Source organism: Furipterus horrens, unplaced genomic scaffold, assembly GCF_987537825.1.
Source record: "Furipterus horrens unplaced genomic scaffold, mFurHor1.1.pri manual_scaffold_5, whole genome shotgun sequence".
NCBI classification, from domain to species: domain Eukaryota; kingdom Metazoa; phylum Chordata; class Mammalia; order Chiroptera; family Furipteridae; genus Furipterus; species Furipterus horrens.
In genome coordinates, this window is record NW_028327175.1 from 63054971 (window position 1) to 63076893 (window position 21923).

The 21923-nt window shown below is 36.9% G+C and overlaps 1 protein-coding gene across 1 annotated transcript in view; it reads right to left on the reverse strand.

Annotated features, from left to right (window-relative positions):
• Window positions 1-12636, reverse strand: part of KIAA0825 (KIAA0825 ortholog) — a 386922-nt gene extending 374286 nt beyond the window's left edge. Inside the window, exon 1 of the mRNA XM_090276495.1 lies at window positions 12507-12636. The gene's annotated coding sequence lies outside the window, so the exon portion shown is untranslated. The remainder of the gene's footprint in view (window positions 1-12506) is intronic.
• Window positions 12637-21923: the final 9287 nt, after the last annotated feature.

Sequence of the window (21923 nt, forward strand, 5' to 3'; positions counted from 1 at the left end):
ATCTGTGTCTACCACTACAACCATATATGTGAAAGCTCCTGTTCTAACTATCCAGCTCCAAACTGTATAACTCCCTTGAACTCCCATAGGCACTTCAAACTCAACATGTTCCCAATCAATCTTACTATCTCCCCTTTGAAACTTCTTTTCTTGAGGACCTTATGACAGTTAGCAACACTACTATCAACCTATATACTCAAGTTAGAAATGTGAGTCATCTCCCACATGCCAACATTATCTCACCAATCTCATAGCTGAATGGTCAACCTTATTTTATATTTCTCACATCCATTCATCTCCTCCTATTACTCCTGTGTAGGTTAAAACTCCATCATCTGGATTAGTGCAGCAGTTTCCTAAAGTCTCCCTTATATTTTGTGTCACTTCCTTCTAACTCATTCTCTATCCTACCACCAGAAAGATTTATGTAAAACAGGCAGACAAATCACAGCAAGATTCTAAGTCTAAGTGACCAGGAGGAAAGTCATCCTCTTAAGAGAAAGAGAGAGACATCAAAGGAAGGAATTACTTTGCAGGGAGAAATGAGTTTTTATAATAAACTTGAAGTACAAATATTACAGTCATGTGTAAATATAAAGCAATTGAATAAGGGGAAATTAATTGAACCTGGGAAGGGATGATACATATATATAAAAGGACCATATGATTTATCACCTAAGCCCAGACATTTTTTTTTTTGAGTGAAAAGGGTACTGAAAAAAATTAAGATTACATAATTTTTGAAATGTATAAATACTAATCAATTGAGTGGTTATATTGTTTTCAAAAATAGCATTCTCTTGAAAAATCTTGTAACTGTGCTCATAAAAGTAAAAAATATTACATTATTTGAATATTAAAAATATAGAAACATGATTCTTGATAATTTTCACATACTTTTAATCAATTTCTTACCTGTCACTTTTCTGAAGAATGTATTTTTTATACTATTGCATTATTTTTATATTTTTCCAAGTTGCATTTTAGAGTTAGTATATTTTAAATTGTTGATATCTTCCACTGATTCAGCAATATACCCTTCCTGAGGTGCTAAACTACCTAATGAATTTATAAAGTTCAGAGCAAAATTTTCTAGTAGAGAACATCTTTAGGTTTAATAATGAAGTACATAGATATTTTAGCCTAAATATTTTTGCAGGTAATATTTTTTTGCTTCCTCGTAGAATGCCTTTTATAAAAACAATAATTTAAATAAAAAACAAAATTCACCAAATGTGTATAACAGTTTTCAATGTTTTAAAAACTAAATTTGGATACTGCAAAATTGTTTAACTTCATTCTGAATTATTCAGTTAAGAAGATGAGTTCCAGAGGACTTCTGGCCAACATGGAGGCATAGACAGACATGCTCCCTCCACAACTAAGAAGGAATACAACTACCTCAAAACAAGAAACAGCCTAAGTTCCAGAAAATCAAACTACATGGTAGTCCAGCAAACAAAGATATAAGGAAGTAATACTCATCCAGACAGGTAAGAGGGGCGGAGAAAACTCGGTGTAGTAGTGGCAGCAGCAGCAGTCACACGTTTTAAAAAGTCAGGAGGGACACCTGGGGAGCGCTCTCAGCTCCTCACCAGTCCTCAAAGCCCACAGTCCCAGCACCAGGGAAAATCAAGCCTCATTGCTTCTGACTGTGCAGACCAGTGACGGTTGGGGTGGAGGCAGAAACTGCTGATCTCAACTGAGTCCACTTGTTTAAAGGGCCCTCACGGTCCTAGAACGTCCGCAGACCCACCCACTCTGGGAATGACGGCCAGGGCAGCAGCTAGAGAGGCACCAGTCTGGTGCAGAAGTGGGAGAAGTGCCTGAAAAAGGGGAGAGTGCTGAGCAGGCGGCATTGTTCCCTCTCAGACCCCTCCACAATATAGAGCGCCAAAAGGTGGTGAAACAGTTTACCCTGTGCTAATGAATCCCTAAGGCTCCGCCCCTTACAATGTAATAGTAACGACAGCTCTACCTGGGACGCGGAGGCAAACAAACACAGGAGCCTGTCAGAATGAGGAGACAGAGAAGTATGGCCCAAAAGAGGAAACGGATCAAGATTCCAATGGGAGAACTAAGCAAAGAGGAGATAGTCAACCTAACAGATGAGGAGATAGACAACCTAAAAGACACAGAATTCAAAACACTGGTGATAAAGATGCTCATAGGCTTGACAGATATGCTTGAGTACGGCAAACGCATAAGAGAAAAAGTGAAGGCTATGCTAAGTGAAACAAAGGAAAATCCACACAAACCCAATGGTGAAGGGAAGGAAACTGGGGTTCGAATCAATGATTTGGAACATAAAGAAAAAAACAGTCAACCACTGCAGAATGAGGAAGCAAGAATTGAAAAAAATGAGGAAAACTTCCTAAATTTTGCAAAGGAGATGACATACAGGTCTGGGAAGCACAGAGGGTACCGGGTAAGCTGGACCCACAGTGGACCACACCAGGACGCATCATGACTGAGATGCCAAAGGTGAAAGATAAATACAGAGTCCTGGGGGCAGCAAGAATGAGGCAGATAGTTGCCTACAGGGGGGTGCCTATAGAACTATCAGCTGATTTCTCATAGGACACTTTGCAGGCAGGAAGGGACTGGCAAGAAGTATTCAATGTGATGAAAGGCAACCTACAACCAGGACTACTCTATCCAGCAAAGCTATCATTTAGAATGGAAGAGCAGATGAAGTGCTTCCCAGACAATGTAAAGCTAAAGGAGTTCATCATCACCAAGCCATTATTATATGAAATGTCAGAGACTTACTTAAGAAAAAGAAGATCAAAACTATGAACACTAAAATGACAACAAACTCATAACTACCAACAACTAAATCTAAAATATAAAAACAAAACCCAACTAAGCAAATGAGAATAGGAACAGAATCATAGGTATGGGGATCATCTGGAGGGTTATCAGCTGGGAGGAGGGAGGGGGAGAAATGGAGAAATGGTGTAGGGACTAAGAACAAAATTGGTTGGTACAAAATAGACAGGGGGAATGTTAAGAATAATATAGGTAAGGGTGAAGCCAAAGAACTTATATGCACGACACATGGACATGAACTAAGGGAGGTGGGATTTCTGGAGGGAAGGGGCTTCCTGGGAAGAGGGGAGCAAAGGGAAAAAATTAGAACTACTGTAACAACATAATCAATAAAACATACTTAAAAAAAAAAAAGAGATGAGTTCCATCCTAAGGGTTTCCCCATAAGTATAGATAATTAAAAATAAAATTTAGGCATTTCATAATTATCCGGTACACCATTTCAGTTACCATCATTTAATTTGTTCATTTCCCACTTTGATTTCATGGGGATACATTTCAATGTCTTCCAATTTGAAAGCTTTTTTTTTCCTTTCAATAATTGCAATTCCCTCAAAGCTTCACATAAGCTAATATTTTTGCTTTACATTTTTAAAATGCTTTGATTAAAGATTTATAATAGATTTTTTAAAAACTTCAACCAAAATTGAGAGGACATTTTTACAAGCATAGTTAATAACATTATAGAACACAAATCGATTTATAAGTAATTTTTCAAAGTCAAACATTTCTGAAATCCAAAGAGAGAAAATATATACTGCCATGGTTAAATTATTGTTATTTTCTTTATTTCAGTCTAATCACAAAAATCTATAGGTTGGTTATATAGTCTATGTATAAACACATTTGTACTTTTTGACAACTGCCTCTTTTACTTAGATTGGTAGAATTTTCAGATTTTCGGATGCTATTATGAATTATAATGTGCATCAAAATATATTCCAAGTATAATTTTCTCCACAGGTTTTACATTTACTTTAAAAATGTTTACAATGCTATATTCCACCACAACGTATTTTTAACATCACCAAGACCAAATAATTTTATAATGTTGCAGTTTCTATTTCAAATTATGACAGCATGTAATATTTAGTGTTTCACCTTTTACAGAATGAATTTCTAAATGCTTTGATTGCATGAATTAGACACAAAACTTGAACCACTGGAATTAATTGATTTTTAAAATTAGACATATTCAATGAAACTGATGTAAAACTAGTATCATTTAACTGTTGCTAGAATTCTTTTAATAAAGCAAATATATTAACATTTGTTGTCTACCTTTCATACACACACAAGAAAATATGAAACTGAAATTAAGTGAGATTAATTTAGAACTATCACTTATTCTAAATGAAAAGTCATGTTTCACAGAGGTGAACACAAATATACTTCCAGCAGCTAAGTATTAAAATGTATTATTGCAGGCACAGTCTTAAAAGAAGACCATATAGTAGATGTTGATCTTCAGCAGACTGATGTCTTCTTATTTTCATGTGATCAGTGATGTCATTACAGCCCCCATCAAATGTGCATTACACATGAATTCTTTTCAGCAAGTCATAGGAAATTCAGTACTAACTGTTAAATGTGCACTGCTGTGTGAATGTTTATTTCAATGATTCTCATCAAAGGGTTATTACAAAATAAAAAAGTGTTACCCAATAATAAACAGGTAGTTGAAGATTTATACTACATGGTACATGATAAAAAAACCCTTGTAGCAACAGAGTTTAGACTGTATTCACTCTATGGCAAGATTAAATAAAAGGCTGAGAGCCCTGGCTGGGGTGGCTCAGTGGATTGTGTGCCGGTCTGAGAACCAAAATGTTGCCAGTTTGATTCCCAGTCAGGGCACATGTCTGGGTTGCAGGCAAAGTCCCCAGTTGGGGGCGCACAAGAGGCAACCAATGCATGTATCTCTTACATATCCATGTTTCTCTCCCTCTTTTTCCCCCTCCCTTCCCCTCTCTCTATAAATAAACAAACAAATAAATAAATAAGGGCTGAGAAACTGTGCAATCCATGGGCCACGGCATGTGTCCAGCAGAACTGGCTGGCACATCAAGTGACCAGCAAAGGTGGTAGCATCGAATACTTCTGCCATCACCATCACACAAACACTGGAAAAGTTAGCTGTACCTAACTGCTCATGCAAGAGTGCAATCATTTAACCAGCAAGTACCTTTCATGATGCCCTTAAAGAAATGTTAGCTTATAGTATTACTTTTGGAAGGGAGCTGGAAAACTGAGTTATTGCCAATTTAACCATATGTTAAAGTGAGAATTCTGTTCACTACACTGACATCTCACATACAAGATCATGTCACAATGTGGAAATACAAAGTGCAGGTCTACCTAAACCTAACCTAGTTTATTTACATGCAATTATTAAATAATACTTCATTCAAAAATGAAAAATCTGTGACAAATGCTAAATCAGATGAAATACTAGGACAAAAGGCATAAAATGAAAGTATCCTGGGCAAATTGTATATATGACAGGATGTCATTAAGATGTGCTATTTTAAATGACAATATGACATATAGAAAGTAGAACTTATGTACCTATTAAAAATGACCATCTAGCTCTGCATGGCATGACACAAAGATATCCAGAAAACTGTACTATTTCTTTTAAAAAAGTAATTGGTAGAACTACATATACAGCATAATGCCTTAAAAACAAACAGACGAACCACCTCAAAAAATCAGAAAGGATACTCAAAAAGCTACTTACAATCTAGGTGATGTCATTAAAAAAGGGAAAAGGGATTTTTTTTACTCTTTATAGTCTTTTATTTTTGTTTGAACTTATTATAACGATCGTGTCTTATTTTCAACATATAAGCAAAATAATTAAATAAATAACACAAAATGTATTACAAAACACTAACTATTTTAGTATTAACTGAATGGTACAAGTAGCAAATGATTCAGAATCCTGCAATGGGAAGTTCCATATGGGCAGATGGAGATAGGGAAGTCAAGCAGCCAAAAAAAAGGAAGATAAAGGCATTCTAAAGGCATTAGTAGCCCAGAGATCTTCCCCAAAGTCTCATAGGACCCACAGTTGGAGACATTTAATCTCTCACTATATCGAGGTTCAAGCATTCTCCAATTCTGGGAGTGATCCAACAACTAGCAAAGGAAGGACATAAGAAGCCCCAGACAGACAATAACTTGAGAAATAAATAACGAGTTCATCACCTACTTAGTTCCCTCTCTTCCACCACCTGGGCTTTTACTCAGTTGTGAATTACCAATGTATAATTAGGTCCCCATCCTGATCCCACTCCTAGACCCCAGCCAGAGGGGCCTGTTCCAGATTCATGAATTACCCCCAGAAGGGGGCCCTGTAATTCAAATGATAAGAACATCCTTGGAGGTTAAATGAGACTCTTGGGGGAAGTCAGAGCAGACAGTTTATGGATATAAACAGTGAAAGATAAAATTAAAGAAGTATGTTATGACCAGCTAGGTATGCTAAAGGCTTTTTCTTTTTTCTCCAGGAGAAATATATTGGGACTTTATCCGGTACAAAACAGGGAGTTGTAGGTTTTTAATGAAGGCAGTACATGACTAGTGATTGTATGCATTTATCAGACACGGTGTTACAATGGTTTGGTGTGGGGAGAAAAAACAGAAGTGGGAACTCAATTAGGAGGACAGTGAATTAATACAGTTGAAGGTAATGATGAATAAGAAGAGGCTGAGGCCATGAGAAAAGGAAAGATAGCTTTTGAAAAGACTTTCCAGGGCATAAATAGACAGCTTGGAGTCACTAAGTAAGGCAGAAATTATAGCCGAAAGAAAACCAAGCAGGCGTTTACATGTCCAGGCATCAACAAGCTTGGACTTCAGACCAAAGTCATCAGAAAGACCAAACAGGACAACAGGAAATTATAAAGTCATGTTAAGAGGCAGAAAGCTTGTGGATATGTCACTAGAAACTAGTAAAAGGCAAAAGCCTGAGTGTCTTTCTTCCTGGACAATAAAAATCAGTGCAGGAAAAGACCAATAACAACAGTAGTGGCTAAGAAAAAGAGGTGAGCATCATAAAGAGCAGGGCATGCTTGTGGTCAAAGGCTCATACAGTCCTGCTGAAGACAGCCAAAAATACCAATTAGTGCATGTACAGGCTAGCCTTCAGAAAGCTATCTGGGGAGTGGGTAACTACCATGGTTGGCCACAAGGTTTTCTGCTGGTTGGAGGCCAAGAATAGGCAAGGGTAGCAAGATGCAGCTATAGGGAAATTGATGTGGCAAGAGCTAAATTATTACAAAGGAAATTCTGAAACTTTCCTCTGGATAACAGAATGATAGTTTATGAATGGATTTTTTAACCTTAAGAGGGAAATAGTGATTAAGAAGGCATTGCAAATTCAGTTCTACACATGATGATTTTGAATGGATTATACAAATGAAAACGTCCAGAATAGAGGTGGAGGAAGTATGGGAGGGAAATGCATGAGAAACATGTGCTCATAATGTCACATTGAAGTTCAGAACACCAAGATTCTGTCTTGGTATCTTTCACATTTTTTTGGACTGAGCCCCACATTTAAAAAAAAAAATGCATCACAATCTAATGTGTATGTGTGATACACATATTTAAACAAAAGCTTCATGAAACACTACTTACCTTTACTACTTCCTTTGATATTTTCTGTACTACTATAGTCTTTTTCTCTCTCCCCACTACTCCTCTTTTTTTTTTTATGCTGCCCACAACCTCCAAATTGATTTCAATACCTGCATTGTGGCTGAAATTTTTAGATTACAAAGAGAGTTTTGTGACCATTTTGTAGAATCATCTACAAAAATACAACTGAAAAATCCAGAAGAGATGTTCTTTGAGAAAGGGTAAAGAAGAGAAAATCAGAATATTAAGGACTGGCATGGGGAATACTAACAAGAGGTAAGAAAAAGGTCAAAGACACAGTAAGTGGGAGCAGAGGACAGGCAAAACAAGTATCAAAGAGGACAATGTTGAAAAAAGGAATGGGTAGTCAACAAAAGCTTTTTTCAATTTATGTCTTTGTCTCTACTGCAGTGTTTCTCAAAGTGTAGTCCAAAAATAATTTAAGTGGAATTACCTCAGCCACTTGTTAAAAATTCAAATACCAAGGCCTCATCCTGGGCCCAGTGAACTGGAACTCTCTGGAGGTGGGTCCCACAATTGGGAATTTCAAAGTTTCCCAGGGCATTCTTTTCAACAAGTATTTTTATCTCAGAGCTTTTAACAAATCATTTTTCAAAATGGTACTTTCCAGACACATGCAATCTCACTTCACACATTAGATATATTCTTGAAAAACTGTTAAGTGAGCTCTTGCATACAAAACCATTATCTCCTGATGACTATCATGATTAATTTCAGAATCATGTTCATCCTGAAGGAAACAAAAAAGTTTCTTGGAGCATTCAGCCTTTAAACAAACATTCTTTATCCATCTAATTTTTCAGTATTGCTTATGCAAGTGGTTAGCAAAATGGACTTACCATCATGATCTTTATTCAGCTTAAAAGCATATAAATTTAAAAATTCAATATACTGTTAACATAGTATGTTTTGATTTTGAACTGATCTCACTGGACTTAACAGGTTAAATATCACAGTCAAGTGACATTTAGCAGAACTCACAGGCAGGAAGAGCCACAGAGAAATAGTTTTCAGGAAATGCAAAAAATGAAGTTTGTAATTTGGACTCAACAGCAAAAATATGCCTTTATGACTTCTGCTAACACATACATTTATCAATTTATTACTAATTGATAACCAAAATGTGAATCTACTCTATTCCAAGATGAGTATCATAGCTAAGAACTAAAGTAGCTACCGCTTACGCACTTACCTCATAAAAGGTCCTGTTCTAAATCCTTTACATGGATTAACTCATTTCATCTTTACAACAATCTTGTGATGTGCTATTTTAGACTTCATTTCCCAGATGATTAAGCTGAGGTACAGGAAGCTGTATAACTTTCCTGAGGTCCCACAGCTAGAAGAGGAACTGAGATTCAAATCCAGGTAGCCTGTCTCTAGAGTCTGTACTCAAAGGCAATGTGCTTCACTGTGATTGTATTGATAATAAGTCTCAGATGTTGAAGTGGTTAGTTGCCACTGTAAAAAGACTTGCTGTTTATAATCTGGGATTTTTCCCCCTGTTCTTTATACAATTGATTTCAAGATAACTGCGGTCTACTTTAGATTACTGCTCATGTTTAGTTATTGGATCTTATTATAAGGTATTTTATCTATGATAGGAATATCCAACAGAGCATAAAGATGGGTTTTCAATAACACATTTACATAAAAATAGAAATCTGTTTTAAAAGATACTTAGTTCAGTTTATAAGGGCAGGCTAGTATAGTGGTTTAGAGGTATGCTCCCCAAGCTTTAAGATACTAATAACCTGGGAATCTTGTTAAAAATGTAAATCTTTAGTAGGTCTGGGTTGGGGCCTGAGATTCTAAATTTCTAACAAGGTTATAGTTAGTGATACTGCTGGCCTGGGGACCATACTTTAAGTTGTGATGGCTTAAGAGTGTGAGATCTGTGGTCACACTACTTGTGTCTGAATCCCAGCTCCATTAATTTACTAGTTTTGAAACATTCTCTTCATGTGCCTCTACAGCATCTATAAAATAGTGAGATCATTAAAGGGTTGTTATGGGAACTACATGAAATAATCCACAGAGAGTACTTAGATCAGTTGCTGACATACAGAAAGTACTCAATACATATTATATCTTAATATTACAGAAAACTATTAAAAGCATATATTGTACCCTATTAGAAGAAAGCCACTTATAGAATTGACTGATGTAGCAGAAACACTAAATAAAATTCCATCATTCTTTTCCAGGCAGTCACTAGAACATGACTGTTCATTGAAGGATGGTAAATATATAAGTTAGAATCACTACCTAGCTTTATTAAATACATAAATCTGAAATTGCTCTAAGTGAATTTGCAAGAAGCTGGCCTGGCCTATAATATTTAGTTTCTCTGTCAGAAAACTTTTTTACATTGAAGGTATACACTGAGTTATAATACATTTATTTGAGTATTTTCCTCTGAATTAAGAATACTTCAATATATGACCCATGGACATGAACGAGGGGGCAGGGATTGACTGTGGGATAAGGGGTGAATGGAATGGAGGGGAAGCAATAGGAAAAAGTGGGACTACTGTAATAGAAAAACAATTAAAAAAAAAAAAAAAGACTGCAGGGACAAACTGTGATTAAAACATCCAGAAAATAAGAGGGGGGGGGGGGGCTCTTCCTCTGAATTTTTGGTTGAAATTTTTATTTTTATCAATAGAAATCTGAACTAGTATTAGAATAGACAATAATAATGATTTTTTAAAAATGTTCAAACAAAGGCACTAGTATATTTTAAGTAAGTTTGGAGAACTTAGCCAAACCTCCGCACGCAACTGCATACCTTTCAAACCACTACACAATGAAGCATGATTACCTCTTATTGTTGAGGACTGGGGCTCAGAAAGTATATGACTTGTTAGAATGGTGATGATTTAATGATAATGAGTTATGGGAGGATCCAGGGGATAGGAAAAGTCAAGTTAGGACCAGAAATGAAGATAAAATTCCATAGCACTGTCCTAAATAAAACTATTAGAAATTTCTCAAATTCAACACTGTTTGAAAAAGATACACACACACACACACACACACACACACACACACTGTGTGTGTGTGTGTGTGTGTGTAAGAGATAGAGATGAAGTACACTAGGAAAGAAAGGTTATTAATGTTTGCCCAGTCATTGACCAAAAAACCATGAAGGATAAAATCCGGTGGTTCAATCAAGGAGATGAAAGCTATGGAAATGTTTTGGGTTGGCCAGTATCTATATGAGTCAGCAGGAAAAGATCAATAAACAATTTGTTTCTCTTTTCATCTTATATTTCTCTAACACAGGTGCTGAAAACAGACAACTGTTGGACAGATTCTAATGTTTATTTTTCTAAATTAAAACTAGATTCAGAACAAGCAACACAGACCTGCTCTGGCAGATCATGGCAAATAAGAATCAAAAAAGGAGAGGAATTTGGGTAAGTAGATTATTCTCTCCCTCCTCCCTTTCCTTTCTCTCTTTCCCTTCAGAATATTCCTGGCTAGTCCTTTAACGTCAGGTGTGGCACTTGAAAACATTTTAACACAAGTAATAACAAGTGTTACTTTAGAAAGAAAGATTTTATTTTCAAAACTTTGCACAACAGTGCTTTATAAAAACATCTGCCATATGAATTTTTTAAGGCAGATTTTACCTATACGCAACTACACTGAATAAGAATTCTTCAAATGAAATAATTATCAGGTTTCACTTATAATTTTAGAGAAAAAATAGTAATTGTGGGAATTTTGATTCTTAACATCTACAGAGGTGATAACCACCAAGATCAAATGGTTAGCATTAATGGTACAAGAATAATAGAGTGTAAACAGAATTATATCAACATCTTGTCTTGTTATTTGGGTTTGTTTAAGCCTAAATTAAATTCCTGAAAAACAGAAATTTACTAAATGCCTGAGCTAACTTTTTCCACTTATAAAGGAGGTATCAGCTATCTTTCAACACCAGAGAAGCAATGAATTCCACTTCAGTGTGACCTGTTTATGTCTCTTAGATTTATCATATGCATTTTTTAATGACCCCAAACCATAGAAAATGTAGAAACCTATTTCAAAAGCTGACATTAAGGTTGTGACACCAACCAAAACAAGAAAATTTAAAGTTAAACTGACATGCAATCCCCAAATCAGCCTGTTACATTTCTAATTTAAAAAACATTTACTATGTAAAATAGTGATGGCATGTCAGCCTCTGCTTTGAAACTCCTGAATATTGTCATTTGGTGTTTGTGTCATAACCTTAATATTATTTAAATATACTTTAAAGTATCTATTATTTAAAAAATATCTTTGAAGATAGTCGTAAAGCTTTGAAGAAGCCAACCTCAGAGCACTGCATTCCTAGAGTGCCACTTTTATTAGAAGTGGTCCATAAAGCATTTGCTGTTGACAAATCTAATTCATTAAAAGGTGAGATGGATGCATTTTAAAATAACTGGTTGGCATCATTACCTGCAGAGCCTTTTATAAATTATTCCTCTTTTCCCTTTTGACTGAACTTGTCACAGCTCCCTTTCAGGGTCTGAGTGCTATGCCTTAGAGTCAATGCTTTCAACATGTTTAGACAAGTCTTAAGTTAAACAAGCAATGGTACTTTATTTTCTAGAAATGAGAAAGCATTGCAGAAATAGTTACAGATTATTTCATTCACTTCATTGATTTTTAACTAAAGACAAGCAAAGACAGTGGTGGTTTCATCTCACACAAAGGATTTAAAAATATAACTATACTGTTTGGGTGGGAGGAAGAATGTCAAATAAACATAAAGGGACATGCTGGCAGCCCTGCTGCACTGTTGTGCAGCTTAGTTTAAAATGGAATTGTGCTTCCCCTGATATGGGAGGTACATCATGAAGCTGACAGCCGGCTAGCATCCTCACTTCCTAAAAAGGAAAACGTGAACTGTATTTCTCCTAGAGGCCAAAGGAATAGAATCATAGAACCATTCACAGAATGAACTAGGCAGAGTACAAATTATTCAAAATATAAAGGAAAATATTTCTTACCTAGTTTTGTTTCAGAAGATGCGAAGAACAAGCTGGTCTTCTAATCCTAACTAGGTGGAGAATTATTTCCTTTTGATTTGCCAGTAAAAGCTGCCCTTTCTTTAGGATTTTCAGCAGAATTATTTCCAAAATACACCTATAAAATAATTAGATAAAATGTTATTACTGCCACAGTGGAGGGGGCATAGTCACAACATTAGTTCCTCACATTGGTAGTGACAATACTCTCATTAGGTTATGACATACAGCCTCGATCCAAGAGATGTTGAAGATACATAAAGACACATTGAAGTCAGAGTACCTAAGAAAAGCTTATTAACAAGACGACCCACAGCTTACAAGCACATGGGTAACAGAGGCTCCTAGGTAAATGAATATTCAAAACACTCCTTTTATTTTCACTGATTTTTCAAATGTTCCTAAAGAAATGTAGATCGCAGAGACTAAGGGATGGTTCACGATATAAAAAAGCAGTGCCTTTCAATACAATTCCTTTCTTCCTGTTTAGTTACCAGTTGCCTTGTAACAGTTTATTAAAACCATCTTTTCCCTACTCTTGTGGGGTATCTTGTTAAAACAAATGGATTCATTTGATCTGGGTATGCAGCCTGAGATTCTGTATTTCTAACAAGCTCCCAGGTAATGCTACTAATGCTGTGGTTGGGTCCACAGAATACACTTTCACTAGTTAAGTTTCCACCAGTCTTCTTGTCTTTCCCTGCACCAAAGTACAGTTTTTATTCTTAGCTACTGAGCCTTTGTCTTTCCATATACTGTAATTTTAGGATTTTTTGTCAAGTATTTTCTCATCCCCATCAAAATAGATAGAAATTTGATTAAGATTGCATTAATTAAATTAGGCACTAGCAAGATGTTGGGTTTTCCAAGTCATGAGTATTTTACATCCTTCCACTTATTGAGGTCATATAGTCACACAGTAATGTTTTCTTCTTTTCCCCATGGGAGTTTTGTACATCTCTTGTCATGTTAGGTGTTTTCCTAGGCACTTCATATTTCCAATGTTAGTTTAAATAATCTCGTTACACAGAGAAAGGGGGTTCTTTCACATGGCGCAGTGGTGTAAAACCCAACACCTAGTGTTGAGGAAAACAGGTCTTTATTTACAATATTTCAACCTGGGGAGGACAGTGAGCACTTCAGCTCAGAGCCCTGTTCTCCCATGGGACCCAGCACTTCCCTTGCTCCCCAAAAGGCTAGAAGCCAAAAACATGCCCAGGAGTTACCCATCGCTTATCTGTCAGCTGTCTCCTTCAGGATCTGGGGTACAATGTCATCAGCCTCAGTATAATAGTCCAGGAAAACATGTGCCATGTTGCACTGGATCATGCATCGTTCTCTCTTTGCCTTTTCAAAGCCGCATGGAGTTCCCCTCTTCTACCTCCTTGCAAACCACATGGAATTATCCCCAAAATGGCTGCCACCTTATTTTTAAATCCCTGACCATGGCCTGAGATGCAGTGGGCACAGTAACCAGTTCTGACCCTTCACAGAACCTTGCGTAAGCTCTGTATGCTCTTTCCTCACCATTCCATAGTCAAAACCCCTCCCATTTCCTTGGGGCCTTCGAAGAACCAAACTATTTGCATAACTAAGAAGTTACCAGCCATAGTTACGCAAAGGAATCTTAAAAGCTGTTCCCTTCTCTCCATCCCCCAACTCATAGGCTCTGGGGATTTTGGGGGACCCCCACTCTGTAACAATCTCTCTTCACAAAAGCTTTTTATCATTTTTGTTTAAATACATATTTGTATAATTTTGTACATTGATGTTTTTATACAGGATATTTGCTAAACTCTATATGTTTTTCTGTAGTTTTATATCATGTACAAATAATAAGTTTAATAATAAGTTTAATTCTTCATTCCCAAAACTCTAGTTCTTATTTATCTTGCCTTACAAAAAGAACAAATAATTAAACAATAACTATTTTATAATAGAAAAGACTATTTTGTTATCTATAATCAGCCAAAATGATCTTTTAGTTAGGCCTAGGTTGACTAGAAAACTGATATGAAGAAGGTTCCAAGTGTTTCTTTGACATTTAATCATTGTCCTCATATTTATGGCTTTTCTTTGGTGCCTGACATATAAGAGCTTTAACGTTACTAACATCTACTATCCTAAGCTGGTTTTCAGTTTATATTTCATCAGAAACAGAAAAGAACACTCATGAACAACTTGAGCACTCTGTAAAAGAAATCTGAGCAAAAGGGGAAACAGAGGAATTATTACAAGGGATATGGTTTACTTGCACTTAAGAACTAATGTGGAGATGCCAATGCTAGGAAGCCATTATAGATACAGCACATAGCCTAACTCCACAGCTAAAATCACATGGTTTTTTGGAAAACCCATAAATACCTAAAATTACTTTCTTGATGACAATGTCAGCCTGCTCTAGGGTGAGTTGCTCTTCCTGAGAGCTCTCAATAACTCAGCTCGACTAAAGGAAAAAATTAACACTGTTCCACAAACTGTCAATGTTAACACTGGTTACCTGCGGAAAGATACATGATGGCAGGATGGAGGAAAGGGTAAAGAAAGAGAAGGAGGCATTCACTAAAATAATAACCGTTACAGTAATAATAAAAACTCAACTGTTTCATTAAAGAAGTGTTCATAATTGACTACAAACAATGATTATGAAGAAGCAGAACAAAGTAGACTGTGCTTAAATGGAAAAGTGTGAACAGGACCCCAAACAGCATGTATACATTACATTGCAATTATTGAAAAATATGAGCAAAATTTTTTTTCATTAAAGATCAATCAGCATGCATTTCCCCCCATCTCCCTCCAGAGATGCCCTTAAAAAGATAATAAAGGTGTGTATTGGGGTGGAGGGAGAGGATGTAAACCTGTAACAGTGAAGAGAATGAGCAAAGCCCTTGCTACAAATTCGTACAAGGTAAGACAGATGTATAAACATTCACAGGAGAAAGAGCAGGAAAAGCCAAATTATAGAATGTCTTCAGAAAGCACTGCAATGAACTGAATAACCTGACATACCTGGCAGAAGTGTGGAGTAAGAAGTGAAGCTAAAATATGCAATCAGTTGAGGATTTGTCCAAGAAACACTAAATCTCCCTCCCTATCTTTTTGTACAAGCAACTACTTTCTTTCTATCTGTAGTTAAATATCTGACTCTGAATGAGAAAAAAAAAAAAAAAAAGTAAATGAGAGAAGTGCTGTGTTTGAGAAAATGAATTGTCTAGAAAAGTAGAAAACAGTGTGAATATGGGTACCCCTAAAAGAAGCTGGCCTCATTCTGGCCTTTAGCTGACTTCCAGTATACTCATGGCTCCCCATCTATTCACTCTAAAATAAACCATGCAAGTCAAATCAGTACCATCCAAATATAGTTTCCAGACAGCTTTTTCATTTTTTTTCTTTTCCAGTATGAATGCACAGACAAGGACCACTTGGTTGAGATCAGTGTAAAACAAAAATTTACCCCAAATAAAACATGTAAATTTTTCATCATCCTAAGAGAGTAAAGGAAAAAAATGTATACATAACACAAGACCAGAAACAGGATATTCAGGTATAGCTGAGTGTGATCCTCTTCCAAAAAAGAAACTAAAGAGCAAGACAAAATTGACAAATACAATTATTTCGGTGCTCTAGAAATTGACCAAAGGAATATAAAAATTTGAGAAACATTAACATTTGAAAAACTGCTAATTTTTAGGTCAGAATACTAGGACCCTGTGGCATTCTTGTCTCGAGATTCTCTAACTACCATCAATCACAAATCAGACTGCATAGAGGTCCTTCCAGGGTGGGGAATATCATAGTACTGTACATTTCTCTGTTGTCTGAGTTTGAGTGACAGTTGATGTCTAAGCTCACCAGTATCTTAGTGGAAGTGATGATCTTAGAAGCAGGCAGGCAGGGAGAGCCAAAGAGGTCCGTTAGTCCAAAATTACTATCATAACTGGGGCAAGAATATTCTTGGCTAAGGCTAAGTATGTGCCATGGAGACTAAAAAGAAACAAAGCTAGCCACACATCCAAGACTGAATAATCACATGCATAGAGGAAATGAGCCCAGTGGAAAGCAAAAGCTGGGACACTAAGATCCATGAGAAGATGAGAGAGGACTTACTGATGTGAAGTGTTCAAGCACAACCACTGATAAACCATTGATTTATCATTTAAGCTACACAGACACAGGGGCAAGTCCTAGAGAGCCAACTGTAAATTCAAAACAAGAATCTGAAACTAAAAACCCAGGTGCATCAGTGGCCATACATCACAGAGGAGATTTATGCCACTGATTAAGTTTAGGCAAATTACTAAATAAAGGAACCAACAAATAAACAAATCAATGACAACACCCATCAGGGATTACAAAATCAGAATCCAGAGCTGCGACTATATATGATCTAGTATGTTCAGTTTTCAACAAGAAATTATGAAGTATGCAATGAAATATGGGGAGAAAAGCAGTCAATAGCAACATTTTGAGTGTCCTTAGATGTCAGATTTAAACAAAGTCTTTAAAGCAGCTACTACATATAGAACCAAAGATAACCATATTTAACTATCTTTAATTCACCAATTCTTTCTACAGGTCATTTTGAATCTGCTCTCAAGTCCCTCTAGTGAATTTTCTTTTTATATCTTGAAATTTTTAACTTAAAAATTTCTATTTTGTTAAAAACTTGTCTCCTTATTGAGAATTCATTTTTAAAATTCATTGTCTTATTTTCACTTTATTTTTTAATATAAACTACCCAATCTGGAAGGACAGAGAAAAAAGGAATTTTTAAAATATGATAAAAAAATCAGAGACGTTTGGGACAACCATAACCATATGAAAAAATATGTAATAATATCCTAGAAGGATTCAGATAAGTAGAAAAATATATATGTGAAGAAATAAGGGACAAAAACATACCAAATTAGATGAAAAGCAATAATCTACTCACCAAAGAAGTTCAAAGGACCCCAAGTAAGACAAACAGGAAGAGATCTAGGCATAACATAATCAAACTATTTAAAGGATGAAGACAAAGAAACTAAAAGCAGCAAGAGAAAACTAATTCATCATATACAGGTAAGTATCGATGAAACAATAGAGGCCAGAAGTCAGTGGAATGAGAAATTCAAAGTGCTGAAAAAAAATTGTCTACCAAATATTCTATATCAAGAATAACTATACTTTAAATTGAAGGCAAAATAAAGCCATCATTTTTAAAACTGAAGACGAAATAAAGATTGAGAATTTGTTGCTAGCGATCTGTCTTAAATAGTAAAGGGAATTTTTAATGCTAAAAGAAAATAACACCAGATGATAAAATTGTGGGTTAATATGAAAAACTCTGAAATATTATTTCATTTATTTTCATTGACTTTTTAAAAAAGGCATAGATAGTATAAAGGGATAACTATTAAAAGTGTATTATTTAGTTTATAACATGTAGAGCTGTATGTGACAATAATAGCAGAAAAGGGAGGAAGGAATAGAACTACATTAGAACAAAGTTTCTATGTTTTGCAAAATTAAGTTGATATTTACTGATATTAATCACATTTCCCATTTTCAAAACTTATTACAGAGCTACAGTAATCAAGGCTGTGTGACAGGACAGGCATAAGGATAGACATGTCATCAGTGCAATAGAACTGAGAGTCCAGAAGTGAACCCATACAAATCCAATAAATTTCTGATGAAGGTTTCAAGAACCTTCAAGATTAGCCTCTTCAAGAAATGTTCCTGAGAAAACTGGATAGCAACATGCCACAAAATAGTCAAGACTTCATGAAAAGATGTTCAAAAATTAATTTAGAATTGATCAAAGATCTAAATATAAATGCTAAAATATATAAAACTCTTAGAAAAAATTATAGGTGTCAATCTTCTTGACTTAGATAAATGCACACTGAGACCACATGAAGTACAGCTTCACAGCGCACCAGAATGGCTATAAATAAGATAAACAATAACAAGTGTTGGGGAGAATGTGGAGAAACTGAAGCCCCATACACTGCCAAATGGAAATGGAAATGTCTCTCCCATGCCCTGTCAGTGAAGATATTTCCTTAACAGCACTTTGCATTTTGTAGTTAGTTTTGTGATCTCTCCCACTAAAATGAAAGCACATGATGACTTGTTACTAGGTTTCTTTCCTTCCCTTGAGTTTATGATCAGTAAGGCCCTTGTCTATCTGCTATCCAGATTTGCTTACCTCTCTCAACCACTAGATTATAATCTTCTGAAAACATGGACTGTTTCTTACTTATTTTTGCATCCCAGAACCCAAACTAGTGGCTGACACAGAGAAAGTAGAAAATAAATATGAGATGTCAAGTGTGATACACAGATCCCTGGTGGATCCTCAATATTCTTTTAGGGAGTCCTCAAGGTCAAACCCATTTTCATAATAAGACATTATATGTCATTTCACTAGGTTGACATTTGTATTAATAGTGAAAAAACAATGATGTCCTAACACAAAGTGCAGTCCCCAAAGAGTATTAGTTGTATTAGTTTTTCATTGCTATTGTAAAAAGTTACCACAAATTTATTATCTCACAGTTCTCTAGGTCATAAATCCGAATTGGGTCTCACTAGGCTAAAGCCAATGATTGACAGGGCTGCATTCTTTTCTGGAGGCTCTGAAAAGAATCCACTGTTTTCTTGTATTTTCTAGCTTTTAGAAGCTGCTCTCACTCCTTGGATCCTGGCCTATTTCCTTCATTTTCCAGCTATCTATATGGGTGGAGTCCTTTTCACACTGAATCACTCTGAAGTCCTCTTCTACCTCCTTCCATTTTTGAGAACCACTATGATTATGCTGAACTTATTTGGATAATCCAGGATAAGTTATTTTAAGGTAAACTGATTAACAACTTTAATTTCCTTTTGCCGTATAATGTAGCATTCACTGATTCCAGGGACTTAAATGTAGACATCTTTAGGGGGTCATATATTTTCACTGCCACACAGTTGCAATAAAAAAGAATGCCAGATTCATTTAATGATGAGGCAGTAAAAATTAGTAATTCTATTAACTTAACCTTTTAAGTACACCACAGATTTTCTCAAAATCAATCAAATTGGACTGTCATTTCAAGGAAAATATTAGACAATGTTGTTAATGATAAAATTAGAGCTTTCAAAGCAAAAATTAAAACTTTGGAAAATTTGTATATCATTATATGGACAGTATCCCAGTATTTTAATAGTTTCCTGATGAGACTGCTGGTAATATTAGCATGCAATTTTCTGATATTGTATAATGAAGTAAATTAAGATTTGAAAGATCAGCATACCTCAATGAATCTTTTTTTTTTTTCATATGGCCTATGCATTATGTAAGAAAATCCTGTGTTTGTGAAGATTCATTCAAAGTTCTAGACAGACCAAGGGATTTTAAAGTAACAGAGCACAGGGACTTCCGGCCAAGATGGAGGCGTAGAAAGACATGCTGCATCTCCCTCCATAACTAAGAAGGAATACAACTACCTCAAAACTAGAAACAACCAGAAACTCCAGAAAACCAAACTGCACGGAAGTCCAGCAAAGATATAAAGAAGAAATACTCATCCAGACAGGTAGGAGGGGCGGAGCCCAGCGGAGAGGACGCAGTGTGCTAGTGGTGGTAGCAGGAGCAGCCGTGGCAGCAGCAGGGAGGCAGAAAGCGTAGATAGAAGTTTTAAAAAGTCAGGAGGGACACCTGGGGAGCTTTCCCAGCTCCTCACTGGACCTCACAGCTCACAGGCCCAGCACCGGGGAAAATCAAGCCTCATTATTTCTGACTGTGCAGACCAGTGGGGGTTGGGGTGGAGGCAGAAACTGGTGGTATCAGCAGAGTCTGCTTGTTTAAAGGGCCCCCACGGTCCTAGAACGTCCGCAGACCCACCCACCCAGGGAACGACGGCCAGGGCCGCAGCTAGGGGAGTGCCAGTCTGGTGTGGAAGTGGGAGAAGTGCTTGGAAAAGGGGCAAGTGCTGGACAGGCAGCATTGTTCCCTCTTGGACCCCTCCCCCCCACACAGCGCCACAACATGGTGAAACAGGTCACCCTATACTGACAAATCCCTAAGGCTCAGCCCCTTACAACGTAACAGGAGCGAACCCTAACCCTTCCTTCCATGCTCCTAAGAGGAACATATTTTTGCCCACTCTTTTCTAGTCCTCCCTCACTGTCCAACACCAATACTTGGCCAAGGTATTCTAGCTTAAAGCCCAGATACTCCTTCCCTTTACTCAGAGCTCACATGGCATTTTTCTCCTCTCTGTCTTAACCACCTACCACTCCCCACTCTCTTCCCTCCATTATTTAACATAAATGGTGCCATGACATGGATTCCACGCTTAGTGTCCAGACATTTGGAATGCAGTGAGTATGGTCTCTCACCTTTGGGGTAAAGAAGATGCTGTGCTGTGGGGGTGGGGCATTCAAATGTGCTAGGCCTGTCTTTGGAAGTAGAAACAATATAATCTGAAATGAGTGCTTGGGTTCCACATGGGCTCCCTCTGGCCCAAATTCCCAGGCATCCCTACATGAATGGAGGCCTTGCAGAGGTGTGGGGTCAATTCCTAGGAAGTGCGGGGGCCTCATAGGGAACTCCCAGTATTGTAATGTAACTATGGTTCATCCCAGGATGTGCAAAATAAGGGCTGGCACCCAGAACTCAAAGCCCCCTGGGTGTTTTAGAGAGTCAGGGGAGAAACTGAGACACATAAGAGAGTTGGGGATGACCAAAGGTGTAACAGCCTTTGGGAGCCCCTCTCACAAAACAGCACATTTTGACCCACCATATAGATTCCTTAGCCTTTTCTGCCTCTAAACCTGGCCAGGAGAAAGTCAGTTTAAATCACTGACCTGTTATAAGCTTTCCAGCATCTCTCCCCTAGGTGACTTTCTTGTAGCATCTCTTCTCTAGCAATTCAATTTGCATCCAAATACTCCTTGCAGGAGCTGCAAGGAGGGGCAATGTTTCATTTGCCAAGTGAATATCTTGCTCTTGAGAAATTGCTGCACCCTGCTGGCATGGGTTGAGCATTTAAAAGCCACAAGGGCACTCACTACAAAGAAAGTCACTCTTGAGAGGATTAGCTGGGATGTAGACCCGGATAGAATGCTAGGTTTCCTGCCAGCCGCAAGCAGAAGTCCACGCAACAAGAGGCACACTGTAAAGCAATCACACTCCCATCTTTGCAAGACATTCCCCACTAAGGTTTAGTTCTCGAGAGGAGAAGCAAGATTTTAGCCTGTAGTGGAAAGTCCTGGCTTTTTCAGGTACTATTCTCCTAACTAGGCCTTTTCTTTCAAAATGCTTCACTCGTAAGTTTTTTTCCCTCTTTCTCTGACCTCTCCATTTACATCTCTACCAGTCCCCATGACTATCTGTTTTACAAAGTAATTGCTGTGTTTGTTTTCCAG